Below are 15,884 nucleotides of genomic sequence, written 5' to 3' on the forward strand. Positions count from 1 at the left end.
CACCAGGAATTTCACCAGACAAACGATTACCAGAAACATCTAAAGCCGTTAATGTAGCTAAATCAGTCAACCACAACGGAAAATCACCATGAATCCGATTCTGTTGAAGATCCAAAACTTGCAAAACACTAAAGCATTTACCAGACACAGGAGGAATAATATCCGTAAACGCATTAAACCCTAACTAAACATTCTGTATAGATGGTTTATCAACCGAAACATTACAAAACATAGACGCCGGAATTAAACCGGTGAGATTATTATTCGAGAGTGAAATAACTTGTAGCTTAGGAAGTGAAGCTATTCCGGCCGGAATAACACCTTCCGTGGTAACGCCATTCTACACCTACACCACCGTCTCCCCTCCACCACCGTACACCCATACCATCGTCTCCCCTTCACCACCACCGATCTTGCTGCGACCACCTCAACACCATTCATCAAAACCAACCACCACCACCACCGAACCCGTTGTGCCGTTTCTTAGAGAGACAGAGAAAGATGAGAGGGATGGGGGAAGGGATACGGTTTGGTGGTGTGTGGTAGGGTTTTTGAGGTAAAGAGAAAGAAGAGGGGTGGGATCTGTCTTATGTTTCGAGAAGATGCCAGTGTTTGGAGAAGGTTAGGGTTTGGTGTTGGGGAAGATGAACATCTGCTGCTTATATGGGGATTATTTAGTTTTATTATTTTAATTAGTTAATATGTTATAATAAAATTAAAATGACCAAAATGCCCCTGAACAAAAGGACAAAACAATCAGCTTTCAATAGTCAAAATAGAGGGTTTTTGGATTTTGGACTAAAATGACAATAAAAGTAAAACCACATGGACCCAGATTTAAATAGTTTGAGATTTGAACTAAAATGGCAAAAATGCCCAAACCACAGAGACCAAAATTGCAGTTTACTCTAATTATAATTATCTTGTGATGAATTACAATTTTAGTCGTGCCAATGATAACCACTAATTAGTGATTCTGAATTCTTATCACATCTTAGAAGTCCAAAAAAGAAAACACGACATTTTTTAAAAACTTCAGGTATTAATGCATGAAATTCAATTTAGTGTGACTATAAATTTTCATATGTTAACTATTGAGTATTGAAGTAATTACATGTATGAAAATGAAGTGAGATTTGAATGAACATATTAGTTAAAGCTTTAATAGTTGATCAAGAAAAATGCACGTTAAAGGTATGCTGCCCCTCATTCACTCCATATCGTCTTCACCTTAAAGGAAAGTACTTCTCCCTCCATCTAATATTCTTCTTTGCTTTTTGCTAAATTTATCCCTTAAAGAAATAGTAATAATATAATAAGCTTACAGTTTAATATAATAATTAATTAATTATTAGGTTTATTATTAATAGTAAAAGGTTTAAACAACTTTGGTTGGTTAGGTGTACATAACTAATTTATAAATTTTTTTTTTTTTTTTTTGAACGGCAAATTTGGATCACTGACGGACCACTGGAGTATCATCGTGCCACCAGCAGAACCACCCGATCATATCCATCTCCACTAGACAATAATGCCTATACACCAATTCAGGAGGAAACCCAATAAATCTGGGAAAACCCCCTTTGTGGGAATCGAACCCATGACCTAATGGTCATAAGCCTTATCCCACCACCAAGATACCACTAGGCTATAATGCCATGGGTAACTAATTTATAAACTAAAGTATTTCTTTTCCACCCATGAATAAAAGATGACAATCGGTTCAAATTTCTATCTTCTTAACACAAATACTTCGATAATCATAGCTGTTTTTGTATGTTTTAATGTAATTGTAGATTTTTTTTTTTTTTATATAAAAGTGGCGTTTGTGTAGCGTCTTGTCTATCATGACTAACGCTGAAAATCTTCATGGATTGTTGTTGTAGCACTTGTAGTGCCTCCACTTACCACGAACATAATATTGTGTGGCTTGTCTATTGGAACATGGATTTATGTTTTTATTATTATTTTTTTGTTACATGGTTGTGACTTTCTAAGAGCAGGGCCGAAGGATAAGAGGGGCGGGGAGGGGCGCCCGCAAGATGTATTGTGTTAGTAAGAGGTTACACTTACTCATCTTTGAACTTCTCTTGGACAAATCGTTTAACTATGGAGTTCTAATAGATCCACGTTACTTATGCCCCCAAGATGTATTGTGTTAGTAAGCTTAAAGTTGCTTATGAACCTAAAATCTCTTTAGTGTGTTGACGAGTTTTTTTTGTTAATAAAAATTCAGGTTAGAAAAATACCCACATAATCACATATATCCTTTATTAGGCCATTGCTAATAAGCACTATTAAACCTCTAACTCCGATACCATTATCTCTACTCTTTACAAGTTCTCGATGCTAAATTGATCGTTGAACTTGTTTTCCATGTTTTTTAAGCAAAGCTTTGAAGCACGAGAGCGCTATACGTGAAACTCTAAATACCCACCAATCGAAAACTTATGTTTAGAAGAAAAAGGGTTTCATTTAACCTAATATAATCTTAGTAGGTAACCTATAATATCCAATTAAGATGAATTATCAATATCAAAATAACAACCAAATTCAATATATTATTTTAAGTGAAACCTTTTATGTGATTTCAGTTTTGATTTTATTAATTACTATAAAACAAAATAAATTTGAAATTACATTTTTTTCTTCAATTAAACACTAAACATATATATATATATAGAGAGGCCAGTTAATACGGCTTAACGTACGACCAGTACGATAAGTAATTACGCACGTTCATTTTAAAATCACGCACGTTATAAACTAAAAAACCCAAATCACGCATGGTGAAAAACATTAATCACGTACGTTGAAAACATTAATCACGCATGTTATACCTATAATCATGCATGTTGTCGTACGTAATGTACGTTAAGCCATAATGTATTTTACACTTTATATATATCATATATCATATCATATAATATATATCATGATGTTAGATAGAAGGAAGGTGGGAAGAGAGTAGGGAGTAAGTGTGAAGTTGGGGTGGGGAGGCTTAATGAGTTAGTTATGTTATGGGTGGTGTAGACTGTGTCCACCATTACAATAATACATTTTACAGGTAACATTGTCACCATTCGACTGGAATCACGTTTCCACTCTCTTCCTATACTACCTCTAGCATATATACTACTTTAATTTCAACTACATATTCTAACTTTCTTTTATAAACATTACCTTTTTTTAACGACGAAACTTCTATAGAAATTATAAGAAAAACCGGGCCATCAAGAAACTAAGACCTGAATTACACAATTATATCCCGCTTAAAAACAAGTTGAGTCATCGTAAAATATGATACTGAGTTAATGTAAGTATTGTTAGACTCGTACTTGAACCAACTTGATAGAGAAAACGAACTCTAAAAGACTATAAATGCTCATAATAACGGACATAACTTTTGATTTATAGCCGCTTTGCTCGACTTTTTAACCCAAATTCCCTTATTTGGAGGCTTGATTTTGACTTTTTATCAATTTTTCCTCAAACACGCCCCGCTTGCGGTATGTGCATATAATGTGTATACGTGTGGGCCATTGGGGGGCAAAAGTGAAAGTGCACTAATTTTAACGTTATTTTACTAATTTCGTGAAAATAACGTTAAAAAGCGAGGGGCGGTTAATCATGCATCATGTGGTGGCGTTGATATCCGAAAGACAAGGGGGTACATGCGATAATCGGCTTTTGTCCCAATTGCTGAGTGTTATGTGCCTTATGTCCAAGGCTTGACGCAAAACTACAACCGAGCCGAGGGTCTCGCTGGAAGCAGCCTCTCTATTCCTACGGGGTAGAGGTAAGATTATCCACATCTTACCCTTCTCATGCCCTACCTTAGCTTTGCTATTGGTGGTATATACGGAGTATGATGATGACGACGGCAACGATGAATTTTTCCTCAAACTTAATGATTTTAGTTGATTTATTTTCAGTTGTGGATGTCATCAACTCACGTGTTTATTTAGTATTTCATTTGAATTTTAGGCTGTCACTATTTTTTTTTTTTTAATTTTGACAATACATGCCAAACTATTTTTTTCCTTATAAAGGGTGTTTCATGTCATCATGTTAAAATTTACAAATTTATTAACATTCTTTTTTTTTCCTCATCACATCGGATTGTACTTTTTGATAGAAGAATTAGAATACACGAGTATTTAAATTTTTTTTTACTTTTTTTATATTTTTGAGTAGTTTAGTCACAAACCATAATTTTGACAGAATATCAGTAAACTATTAATTAGTTTTTAATATATAAACAATATAATAAATAATCTCCATATTTGGTATATCACTTATATAAATCCAAAAGATAAAAACAAATACAACGACATATTTGGAGTTTTTGTATTGAGTAGGGGTTGTTTGTGTATAGTGTGCAACTGTGCACGGGTTGTGTGAGCTCACATATTCACTTTATTTATTCTTTTCTTTACTTTTATTGTGTCCAAATAATTAAAGGCAATACAAGTGCAACTTTGGCAGTTGTACGTAGCCTCAAGTTCTCTCAACCTAATACTAATTATAATATACAACATAATAATAAACCATGTCTTTAATATATAGCTAATGTTAAATACGGCACGATTAAAACTGTGTAATACACTTGTATGTAATTCTTGTTGGATATAAAGAAGAGAAAAAGGAGAGTGGGCAAATGGTTAAATAACCATGTTATGTTTCGCAACAACGACTATCATATGCAAAGCTCACCTATACCAACTCTATATTGGTAGGATCAGGGGAAGATTGTGATGTAGTCTAACCATATCTCTATCTTAAAGGATAGAGAGACTGTTTCGAAACTGTTTATTAGTTATGTATTAAACGTAAATTTAATACACAATGTGTTATATAATTTTATAGTTCAACTCCCTAATACAAGCATAACTAAAAAGAAAAAAGCAAAATGCAATACAGTAGATCCGAGCTCAGTCAAAGGCTAAAACCAAATGGTTATATTATTAATTATTATTATTAATAATACAAAACATGAACTTTAAAAGTGATGCAAGAAACAATATGATCAAATTTTGGTGCGAATGTGTTTTCATGTTATGTCACAAGTTGTATTGTTATTATTTTTTTTAGTAAACTCCAATATTACACCATGTGGTTTATGGGCGTCGGCAACTTTACATCCTATTTCAAAAACTTTTGCCATACTACACCACAAGTATGTTAATTTGGCTCAATGTTGGACCCTGCTGTTAAATGACATCACCAATTTGTTAGTTGTGATGTTAAATGACAGTTATACCCTTTCATTTTACGCCCTGACTTTTTAACAACTAAACGTTTTACCACCTTTGATGAAAAGACAGTTATATCCTTTCTTATTACACCTTGTTCTTTGTAACACCCATACGTTTTACACCCTGCGAAGCTGTCCAACATTCCCGTCTTAAATGTTTAACCTTGGAAAGTCAAACAACCCTTATGCATTGACCAGGAAAACTCAAACATGCAATTCATGCATAATTATCAATTCGAGGTAGGATTTCATCAATGAAACATTGAAATTAACAAAACAAAAGTTAGATACATAAGTTCCATAACTAAAAACATTCATTACACATGAACTATATGATCATGGTAAAAATGAATTACCTAACATCAAGATCACCTAAATTTTCCTAAACATTATATAATAAGTTACTAATTATAGCGACGTATCATGTTAGTGTTGATGCAAATGCCATCCTGGTCCAAGTTGCACGTCTAGCAGTGGCACGTCAAGGATTGGGTTATCAAATAGAGTGATAAGCAAGTGAATGACCATCCTTGGAAGATAGCAGAGACCCTAAATTCAACTACAAAAGAAGGTTTACAATGATCTTGATAAACAATTTACAGTTCACAATGATCATGTTCACAAGGATCAAGATCACAATGTTCTGTTTAACACATCATGCTTACAATGATTAGTTCACAATGTTCACCTTAAACATAGTTCTGTTTAAAACACGGTTTAGAGTTCAGTTTAAACCAATTCATAATGTTTACCCCGATGATCATATTATGTTAAGATCGATGAAATGCCCTAAATAATTCAAATTTAAACAGTAAACCCTAAGTTTATTTGAGCCTAATTTATCACAATCGACCAATGATCGGCATTTGTTGTTGATTATGTTAACACTGAAACACTAACAAACACAATAATCGAAAACACATACATAAGCTAAACTATTTATATGATCTAAGTGATTTACCACGAACGGATCGTAATAGTGTGCGAAACAGTGTTGGGATCGACATCTGTTCTTGATTGTGGTTACTTGTTAGGAGATGGACTTGCAGGTTACGCCGACGGCAAATGGTTTCACTGGAGAATCAAGCTTGATGACGTGGGAACGATGGGGGTGTAAGAATGAATCCGGCTCTATTTACTAGAGTCTTTTATTGTCCTTACTAAGTTATGAAAAATAGATTTACCTTACTACCCCTCCATATGCCTTGCTAAGTTATTGAGTGTTACATATGCAACGTTGACTTTAACGGCGTTAGGACCCAGGGTCCAACATTGAGCCAAATTAACATACGCGGGGTGTAATATTTCAAAAGTTTTAAAATATGGTGTAAACTTGTCAGCGCCCATAAACCAAAGGGTGTAAACTATTAAGTTATTGAGCCTAATAGATGGACATAATGTTGTCACGTGATACACTTTTTCGCTGCAACATTTATACTGACATCTGCAACATTTTCTGACAGTGATACACTTTTCGTAACAGTGGAGAGAGGAGAGAGAATATGTTACATTTTTTTAGTTGTTCGCATTTTTTTTGTAACTCATCTGTAACACATTTTTATCATGTTTTGACAACAATTTTTTAGATTATATAAAATGTATAGATTTTAGAACTTACAATTTACAAAGTTTTTATTTTGTAATGTATGTAAAAACATGTTACATTTTTTTACAACGAGATTTTTATATAACAATGCAGTTGTCACTTTTTTTTGTGTCAGATGACAGAGAAGAGAGAAAAATGTAACATTTTACTCTTTTTGTCACATTGTAACATTTGTCTGAAAAGTGTGAAAAATTAACCTTTTGTATCTTTTTAATATCCACCATTGATCAAATGAGATGAATGGTGGAGATGAAGTTTTCTGGGTTTCCTTAACTAAGGTGGGTTTTCGATATATCTTTTCCCTATCTATATCTATATATATATATAAATGAGATGGATTTGGGCTATGTGGCATTTGTCTTTGGCCATGTAAGCTGATGTGGCAATTTGGTTTGGGAGGGAAATCTCATTTTGCTTTCTACATTCACAATTTCTATAGAAAAGAGGCGGGATCCGTTTTATGTATTGGGTCGGGTTTTTTTTTTCGGAATATATTCGGATCATATAAAACCTATGTGAATTGTCATAACAATCATACATACCTACCACAACTTTACTCTTTTCTCTCTTCTCTTTCTTCTAGAATCGTCATCTTCTCACCGGATTTTCAACATTGAATCAAGATCAAAGGTAAATACACCAAATCGAAGTTAAATCTTTGTTATTATATGTTCTGAATGAAGATCGGATGTTGATTTTATGTTATTCCGTACACCAAATCGAACTTAAATCTTCGTTATTATATGTTCCGAATGAAGATCTGATGTTGAATTTATGTTATTCCTTTGTATTTAAAGGTATGTTCAATCTTTGTTCTTTCTACTTCTATTAACCTTTTTTTTCCTGATTTTTTGTAGATCCGCCTATATATCTTGAAGGTATGTCGTTTTACTCTGTTGTTTATGTAGTATTCATCTTTAATCTAAGCGATTGAACATGTTTAATTTTTTTAACTATATTAACCTCTTTTTTTTTTCCTGATTTTGTAGATCAGACCATAAATCTTGAAGGTATGTTGTTTTACTCGGTTGTTTATGTAGTATACATCTTTAATCTAAGAGATTGAACATGTTTATTTTTTTCTTAAACCGAAATCTACGTCAGATGTTTTTTGTTGATTTTTGTTATGTATAAAATCAAGTTTCCGGGTTTTTCTTAATCATCTATTCCACATTTATCGCAGTTAATGATTTTGGTTGTTGTATATTTTCATGTGATCCTTACATCCGTTATAACAATCTGAATACCACCATTCGTCAAGCAACAGAGGTTAGTTTATCATATTTTTTTTGATATATATAGTGTGTTTTATTCTAATTAAATTATCAATGTTTTGAAGTTCATATTCTTTGATTTTTCAGTTATCATTTGTTCAATTTAGCTTTAAAGAAACATTTAATTTCTTTTAAAAATTTATTTTTTTCCTATAAATAGACCACTGTTTTTTAAGTTTAATTTTTGAAATTTGAATTACAAGTCTGTTTCTTTAATTAGACATTGTTTCTATAAATATGTTACTGTTATATTTTTTTTAAGAATTGCTTACTTCCTTTGCAGTTATAGATATTTATTTCTGAACCGAGTCTGTTCTCCATAGTTTTTTCTGATATGAGTATTTTTGATGTGAGTATTTCTGATTTGATATTTTGTTCGAATTATTATAGTTACTTATGTATTTTTTTCATACGAATGTTAGTTTTATATATTTTTATTAAAAAATACAACAATTGAATATATATCTTACACACGATAAAACATAACAGTCAAATTACCAAATAAGTTGATGTTTGAATTTGTATGTTGACTTATTTCTAGATGTATATCTTATATTTTTATTAACTTATTATTAATTTTAGGAAACTTATAAATATTTATAATAATTAACAATACAATGAAAATTTATTTATGTTAAATTATTTGGTCGATTTTGTCTATTCGTAATTTCCAAAGTTTTGTAAAGTAATATTTCCATTTATAATGCAATAACATATCAAAGTTATTTTAGATAAATTTATTTCTTTATTAATTAACAATCATATTTAAGTAAAATGGAAACTACAATAGAATGACAAATAATTTTGATGTAGATAATTTATTTTTTTTATCAAAATATATATAATATTTGTTTTCTTATATGGTATTACACTTTTAATTAATTATTTAACGATCATTTGTTGAGTACTAATAAAAAAATCCTTATTTTGATTGTCACAGTTTTCTATTTGCAATTGAGGTTTTGTTTTGATCAAAGTTGGGTTATGCAAGGTAAGTGTTCAATCTCATGTTAATTTGAAAATGGCTCAATCTTAAGCTTCAATATTTCGAGTAAATGTGATGTGTATTTATGTTACTTAATAACAGGTAAATGAGGGATATCTACAAATTTTGATGGTACACGACTTTTCATTTAACGACAATTTTGATCAGATACTGACATTTAAGGAAAAGTGAGCAAAATTTATTATTTTAATTTTTCTAATTTTATCAACTAAATTTTTATTTATATTTTGTTGTTCATTTTAAAATATGGTTTCATTTATATTTTAACTACTATCAGAATCTTAATACGCTTTCATTTATCTTTTAACTACTATCAGAATCTTAATACAATGTTGGGTAGAAGATGCTGGAGAATGAACTTAAGCGTAATTTGGATGCCGTTTATGATGTGGATTTATGTTCTTCTCAGTCTTCCACTAAACCGCGTATGGGTGATTGTGAGAACAATGAAGGTTTGTATTTGAAAGCAAAGCTGGAAAAGTAGTCTCAGGATTTAATAGTCATTTCAGATTTTTCAAAGATTTTATGATGTTTTTATTTTGTTTAATCTTTCTACTTCTATTAACCTTTTTTTCCTGATTTTTTGTAGATCCGCCTATATATCTTGAAGGTATGTTGTTTTACTCTGTTGTTTATGTAGTATTCATCTTTAATCTAAGCGATTGAACATGTTTAATTTTTTTAACTATATTAACTTCTTTTTTTCTGATTTTGTAGATCAGACCATAAATCTTGAAGGTATGTTGTTTTACTCGGTTGTTTATGTAGTATACATCTTTAATCTAAGAGATTGAACATGTTTATTTTTTTCTTAAACCAAAATCTACATCAGATGTTTTTTGTTGATTTTTGTTATGTATAAAATCAAGTTTTCGGGTTTTTCTTAATCATCTATTCCACATTTATCGCAGTTAATGATTTTGGTTGTTGTATTTTTTCATGTGATTCCTTACATCCGTTATAACAATATGAATCCCACCATTCGTCAAGCAACAGAGGTTAGTTTATCATATTTTTTTTATATATATAGTGTGTTTTATTCTTATTAAATTATCAATGTTTTGAAGTTCATATTCTTTGATTTTTCAGTTATCATTTGTTCAATTTAGCTTTAAAGAAACATTTAATTTCTTTTTAAAATTTATTTTTTCCTATAAATAGACCACTGTTTTTTAAGGTTAATTTTTGAAATTTGAATTACAAGTCTGTTTCTTTAATTAGACATTGTTTCTATAAATATGTTACAGTTATATTTTTTTAAAAAATTGCTTACTTCCTTTGCAGTTATAGATATTTATTTCTGAACCGAGTCTGTCCTCCATAGTTTTTTCTGATGTGAGTATTTCTGATTTGATATTTTGTTCGAATTATGATAGTTACTTATGTATTTTTTTCAATACGAATGTTAGTTTTATATATTTTTATTAAAAATACAACAATTGAATATATCTTACACACGATAAAACATAACAGTCAAATTACCAAATAAGTAGATGTTTGAATTTGTATGTTGACTTATTTCTAGATGTATATCTTATATTTTTATTAACTTATTATTAATTTTAGGAAACTTATAAAATTTATAATAATTAACAAAACAATGATAATTTATTTATGTTAAATTATTTGGTCGATTTTGTCTATTCGTAATTTCCAAAGTTTTGTAAAGTAATATTTCCATTTATAATGCAATAACATATCAAAGTTATTTTAGATAAATTTGTTTCTTTATTAATTAACAATCATATTTAAGTAAAATGAAAACTACAATAGAATGAGAAATAATTTTGATGTATATAATTTATTTTTTTATCAAAATATATATAATATTTGTTTTCTTATATGGTATTACACTTTTAATTAATTATTTAACGATCATTTGTTGAGTACTAATAAAAAAATCCTTATTTTGATTGTCACAGTTTAAATTTCGTTAATGATTTTTTTTTTTTGAAACCTCAAATTCAAATTTTAGTGATTTATTTTTAGTATGATAATTTTTCTGGAATTAAGGTTTCTATTTAAATTTTAAATTTAAAAGTTTTCCATTAATGTGTTTCATTTTAAATTTCGAATCTGTAAATTAAATTTAAATTTGAAAGTTTAGACTTTCCTAATAAGTTTGCTTGATTTACGGGATTGGATATTAGTGATTTGATTTTCAGATTTTAAATTTTGAAGTCAATCATTATTTTAAATTTAAATTTTGAAGTAAACCATTATTGTGTTTGATTTTAAATTTTGTATGCTTTGAAATCTTGATGTTTTTTTATGAGATGCTTTGACTATATTATTTGTAACTTTAGGGATGCTTCGAGTCTTTGACTATTGTTTTTGTACTCGAGTTGCATATCTCACAAACTTTTTGTGTTTTGTAATTTTAGGTGAAGAGCTTCTTTTAGACTCCTTCCCCTACAAGGAACTATTGAATGGGTTCCTATGAGAAGTTGAAGGAAAGGTATATCTTGCACTGTTTTGTGAGTTATAATTTTTGTATTTAATTAGTTTTTAATTCTTTAAAGATGTCTTTAATTTCTTTTTAAATCTGTTTTTGTTTCTATAAATAGATTAGTGTTGTTAAAGATGATTTTTGTATTCGAAATTATGATTCGGTTTCTGTAAATAGACTTTGTTTCTATAAATAGATTACCGTTATATTTTTTTTTTAAACAATGGTTACTTCGTTTGCAGTTATGGATAATGAAAACAATGCTCCTTCGTTATTAAAGTCGATTGAGGACTATGATCCTATATTTTTCGAATTGTTCGTCGACCAAAAACAGGTTAGTTTAGTTTTGTTGGTGTTGTTTGTTTTTTGATATGTATAGTCTTTCTTTTTTATTTTTGTCTTTAGGTGTTAATTTGAAATTTTATGTGATTATCTTCTGAAGTTCTTATGGTTTGTTTTGTGAGTTATAATTTTTTTGTATTTAGTTATGATTTTTGTACTTAGTTAATTGTTAATTCTTTAAAGATGTCTTTAATTTCTTTTTAAAGTTGTTTTTGTTTCTATAAATAGATTAGTGTTGTTAAAGATGATTTTTGTATTCGAAATTATGATTCAGTTTATGTAAATAGACTTTGTTTCTATAAATAGATTACCGTTATATATTTTTTTAAAAAACAGTGGTTACTTCCATTGCAGTTATGGATCATGAAAACAACGCTCCTTCGTTGTTAAAGTTGATTGGGGACTATGATCCTATATTTTTGGTATGTTTCTTAAGTTTTCAGTTTTGTGCACACAATAAGTTATTGCAACTTATATGTTTTTTTTTGTTTCGATTGATAGGAAATACCATATGATTTTGCAACCTTATTGTGGGGAGAACAACTTCCATATGTCAATGTCTTAAAATTATTGATGATGATTTATCGTGAGTCATTGAGTTATAAATTTTGTATTTAGTTAGTTGTTAATTCTTTAAAGATGCCTTTGATTTCAATTTTAAAGTTGTTTTTGTTTCTATAAACAGATTATTGTTGTTAAAGATTATTTTTGTATTCGGAATTATGATTCGGTTTCTGTAAATAGTCTTTGTTTCTATAAATATATTACCATTATATATTTTTTAAAACAATGGTTACTTCATTTGCAGTTATGGATCCTAAAAACAACTCTCATTCGTTGTTAAAGTTTATTGAGTAATATGATCCTATATTTTTGGTATGTTTCCTTAGTGATTTGATTTTTAAATTTTAAATTTTGAAATCAATCATTATTTTAAATTTAAATTTGAAAGTTTTCCATTAATGTGTTTGGTTTTAAATTTCAAATCTGTAAATTGAATTTAAATTTGAAAGGTTAGACTTTCCTAATAAGTTTGCTTGATTTATGGGATTGGATATTAGTGATTTGATTTTCAGATTTTAAATTTTAAATTTTGAAGTCAATCATTATTTTAAATTTAAATTTTGAAGTAAACCATTATTGTGTTTGATTTTAAATTTTGAATGCTTTGAAATCCTGATGTTTTTTATGAGATGCTTTGACTATATTATTTGTAATTTTAGGGATGTGCTTTTATTTTGATTCATTAGGTGTTTATTTTGGATGGTCCGGAGTTTTTGGCTGCAACTATGTTGGACAGAGATATGCTTGCTATTGCTATAAATTGGTACCATGGTTGGTTTTGATTCGTAAGGTTAGACTTTCCTAATAAGTTTGATTGATTTACGGGATTAGATATTAGTGATTTGATTTTCAGATTTTAAATTTTAAATTTTGAAGTTAATCATTAATCTAAATTTAAATTTTGAAATAAACCATTATTGTGTTTGATTTTAAATTTTCAATTTCGAAGTCAATTATTATGTTAAATTTAAATTTGAAAGTTTGCCATTAATGTGTTTGATTTTAAATTTCGAATCTGTAAATTGAATTTAAATTTGAAAAGTTAGTCTTTCCTAATAAGTTTGCTTGATTTACGGGATTGGATATTAGTATACTTTGTTTATTTGGTTTTAACTAATAATTTGATTGACTCGGTTGCTAGATTTGTGACGATGCGTCGGACAAACAACATTGGGAAAATATACAGCCTTGATCCTTGGTAAGTTAACACATTAGTTAAGGTTATGATGTTTTTTCATGGCACCGACACATTATTGAGTAGTAGCGCATTAGGTTAGTGATATTAAAATTTGTGCCTTGAGAAATTTTGTATATTGATTGATGTTTGAAATTGATTGTGAGGTATTTGATTGTGCATTGTATCGCTGATTGATGTATGAGATTTTGTTGATTGGCATAAGGTATTAGATAAGATGTGTTTGAAGTTGTGAAGATGAATAAGTGAGACATGTGTAGCAGATATTAGTGAGTGCACAACACATTAGTTAGGGTTTTGAATTATTGCTACAGGTTAGTGATGTTAGAGATTGTGTTATGAGAAATGTGTAGATTGAATTATGTCTGTGTTTGATTGCGACACCTTTGATTGTGTATGAAATTGCTGGTTATATGAGATTTTGTTGATTGTAGACAAATAAGTTTGAACATAACTTATTAGATTTGAAAGTTTGCCATTAATGTGTTTGATTTTAAATTTCGAAACTGTAAATTGAATTTAAATTTTAAAGGTTAGACTTTCCTAATAAGTTTGCTTGATTTACGGGATTGGATATTAGTGATTTGATTTTCAGATTTTAAATTTTAAATTTTGAACTCAATCATTATTTTAAATTTAAATTTTGAAGTAATGGCAATCTGAGTCTGATTTTTTTCGTGATTAATATCCGCTTGAGTAACCCAATCTGAGTCTGATTTTTTTCGCTAACAATTCTGGTAAACTTTCCCGATTTGGGTTTTCTGCAAGGCTAATCATCTAAATTAATTTGTTATTTTTATGGTTTACCATTGCATAAGTTAGTATAATTTGTTGACAAAGTTTTGTTTTGTGGGATAGTAGTCATAAATTGAGTAATATTCAAGGTTTATGTGTTTTTATTTTGATTCATTAAATAAGATGTGTTTGAGTAATATTCAAGGTTTATGCATATATGAGATTTTGTTGATTGGCATAAGGTGTTAGATAAGATGTGTTTGAAGTTGTGAAGATGAATAAGTGAGACATGTGTAGCAGATATTAGTGAGTGCACAACACATTAGTTAGGGTTTTGAATTATTGCTACAGGTTAGTGATGTTAGAGATTGTGTTTTGAGAAATGTGTAGATTGAATTATGTTTGTGTTTGATTGTGACACCTTTGATTGTGCATGAAATTGCTGGTTATATGAGATTTTGTTGATTGTAGACAAATAAGTTTGAACAATTAGATTCACATTTAAGTATAAAAAATGAGAGGTTGTTATAATCTGAATTATATTCTGAACAAAAAACTGAAAGGAAAAGGAAAAAAAGAATAATTTAACACACAGAAAAGAGGATAGAGAGAGAGTTGCCACTTCTAAATCTAATTAAATGAGTTTGTTTTGCAGGTTCGAACAACTTCATGTGTATATTTTATTATAAAAATAAAAGTTTTTTTGTTTTTGTTTCATGGGTCGTTCAGAGAGGCAAGTTTCTGCCTCCGGTTCTTGCCCGAAGTTTCTGACCTTACTCGCAACCCATTGACTACAACTTTCAATTCAAAACAATTATAAAAAAATTACGTTTGAAAACATGTATTTTATTTTATTTAATGACATAACTCGATTAATATAAAGTAAATTTTTCTACCCGCGAAGTTCGCGGGTGATAACCTAGTATATGTATATGTAATACTAATAAAAGATTCAAGTTAATGTCACATGACATTCTAGGATTCAAGTTAATGCCACATAGCATTAAGATTTAACTTAATATTATTATTATTATATCATATTAATATACAATTTATTAATCTATACACAACAATAAATAAATACGTATTGTGATTATATCATATTAATATATCCAAGTTATTAATTTATACATAACTATAGATAGACGTAATACATATAAATATTTATCTTATATTATTGTAGCATATTATTTATTTATTTTTATTTTTGTAATTTAATATCAACAATGATTAAGTTAAGTCTCATTGTTGTAGAAGATATTTAAATAGTTCCTTAAGTTCATATTTGACCACTGATATAAATTAATGGGGTGAGTTTTATTTGGATTAAAAAAACAATAAATTAAATAAGTAAAATAACAAAAATACCCTCTTTAACTGACTTTTTTGATAAAGTTAATGGGGTGGATGAAAATGACAAAAAAATACAAACCTCATGGACGTATGAAAAAAGTTG

The 15,884-nt window shown here is 29.1% G+C and overlaps 1 long non-coding RNA gene across 13 annotated transcripts; it reads left to right on the forward strand.

Annotated features, from left to right (window-relative positions):
- The first annotated feature begins 7,377 nt into the window (after positions 1-7,377).
- LOC110927024 lies at positions 7,378-15,268 on the forward strand. Of its 13 annotated transcripts, none has more exons than XR_004884055.1 (16): positions 7,378-7,493; positions 7,721-7,741; positions 7,853-7,873; positions 9,078-9,128; positions 9,225-9,310; positions 9,461-9,595; positions 9,733-9,753; positions 9,861-10,141; positions 11,528-11,601; positions 11,835-11,926; positions 12,289-12,356; positions 12,436-12,520; positions 12,743-12,810; positions 13,185-13,288; positions 13,640-13,696; positions 15,084-15,268. It is a non-coding gene; the product is annotated as an uncharacterized LOC110927024 (long non-coding RNA). The 13 variants fall into 13 exon arrangements; XR_004884056.1 differs by lacking the exon at positions 15,084-15,268 and adding an exon at positions 13,840-14,116; XR_004884060.1 differs by lacking the exon at positions 15,084-15,268 and adding an exon at positions 8,125-8,132 and having other exon boundaries at positions 13,640-13,857.
- The last annotated feature ends 616 nt before the right edge of the window (positions 15,269-15,884 follow it).

The sequence above is a fragment of the Helianthus annuus genome, chromosome 2 (assembly GCF_002127325.2).
Source record: "Helianthus annuus cultivar XRQ/B chromosome 2, HanXRQr2.0-SUNRISE, whole genome shotgun sequence".
In the NCBI taxonomy this organism is placed as follows: domain Eukaryota; kingdom Viridiplantae; phylum Streptophyta; class Magnoliopsida; order Asterales; family Asteraceae; genus Helianthus; species Helianthus annuus.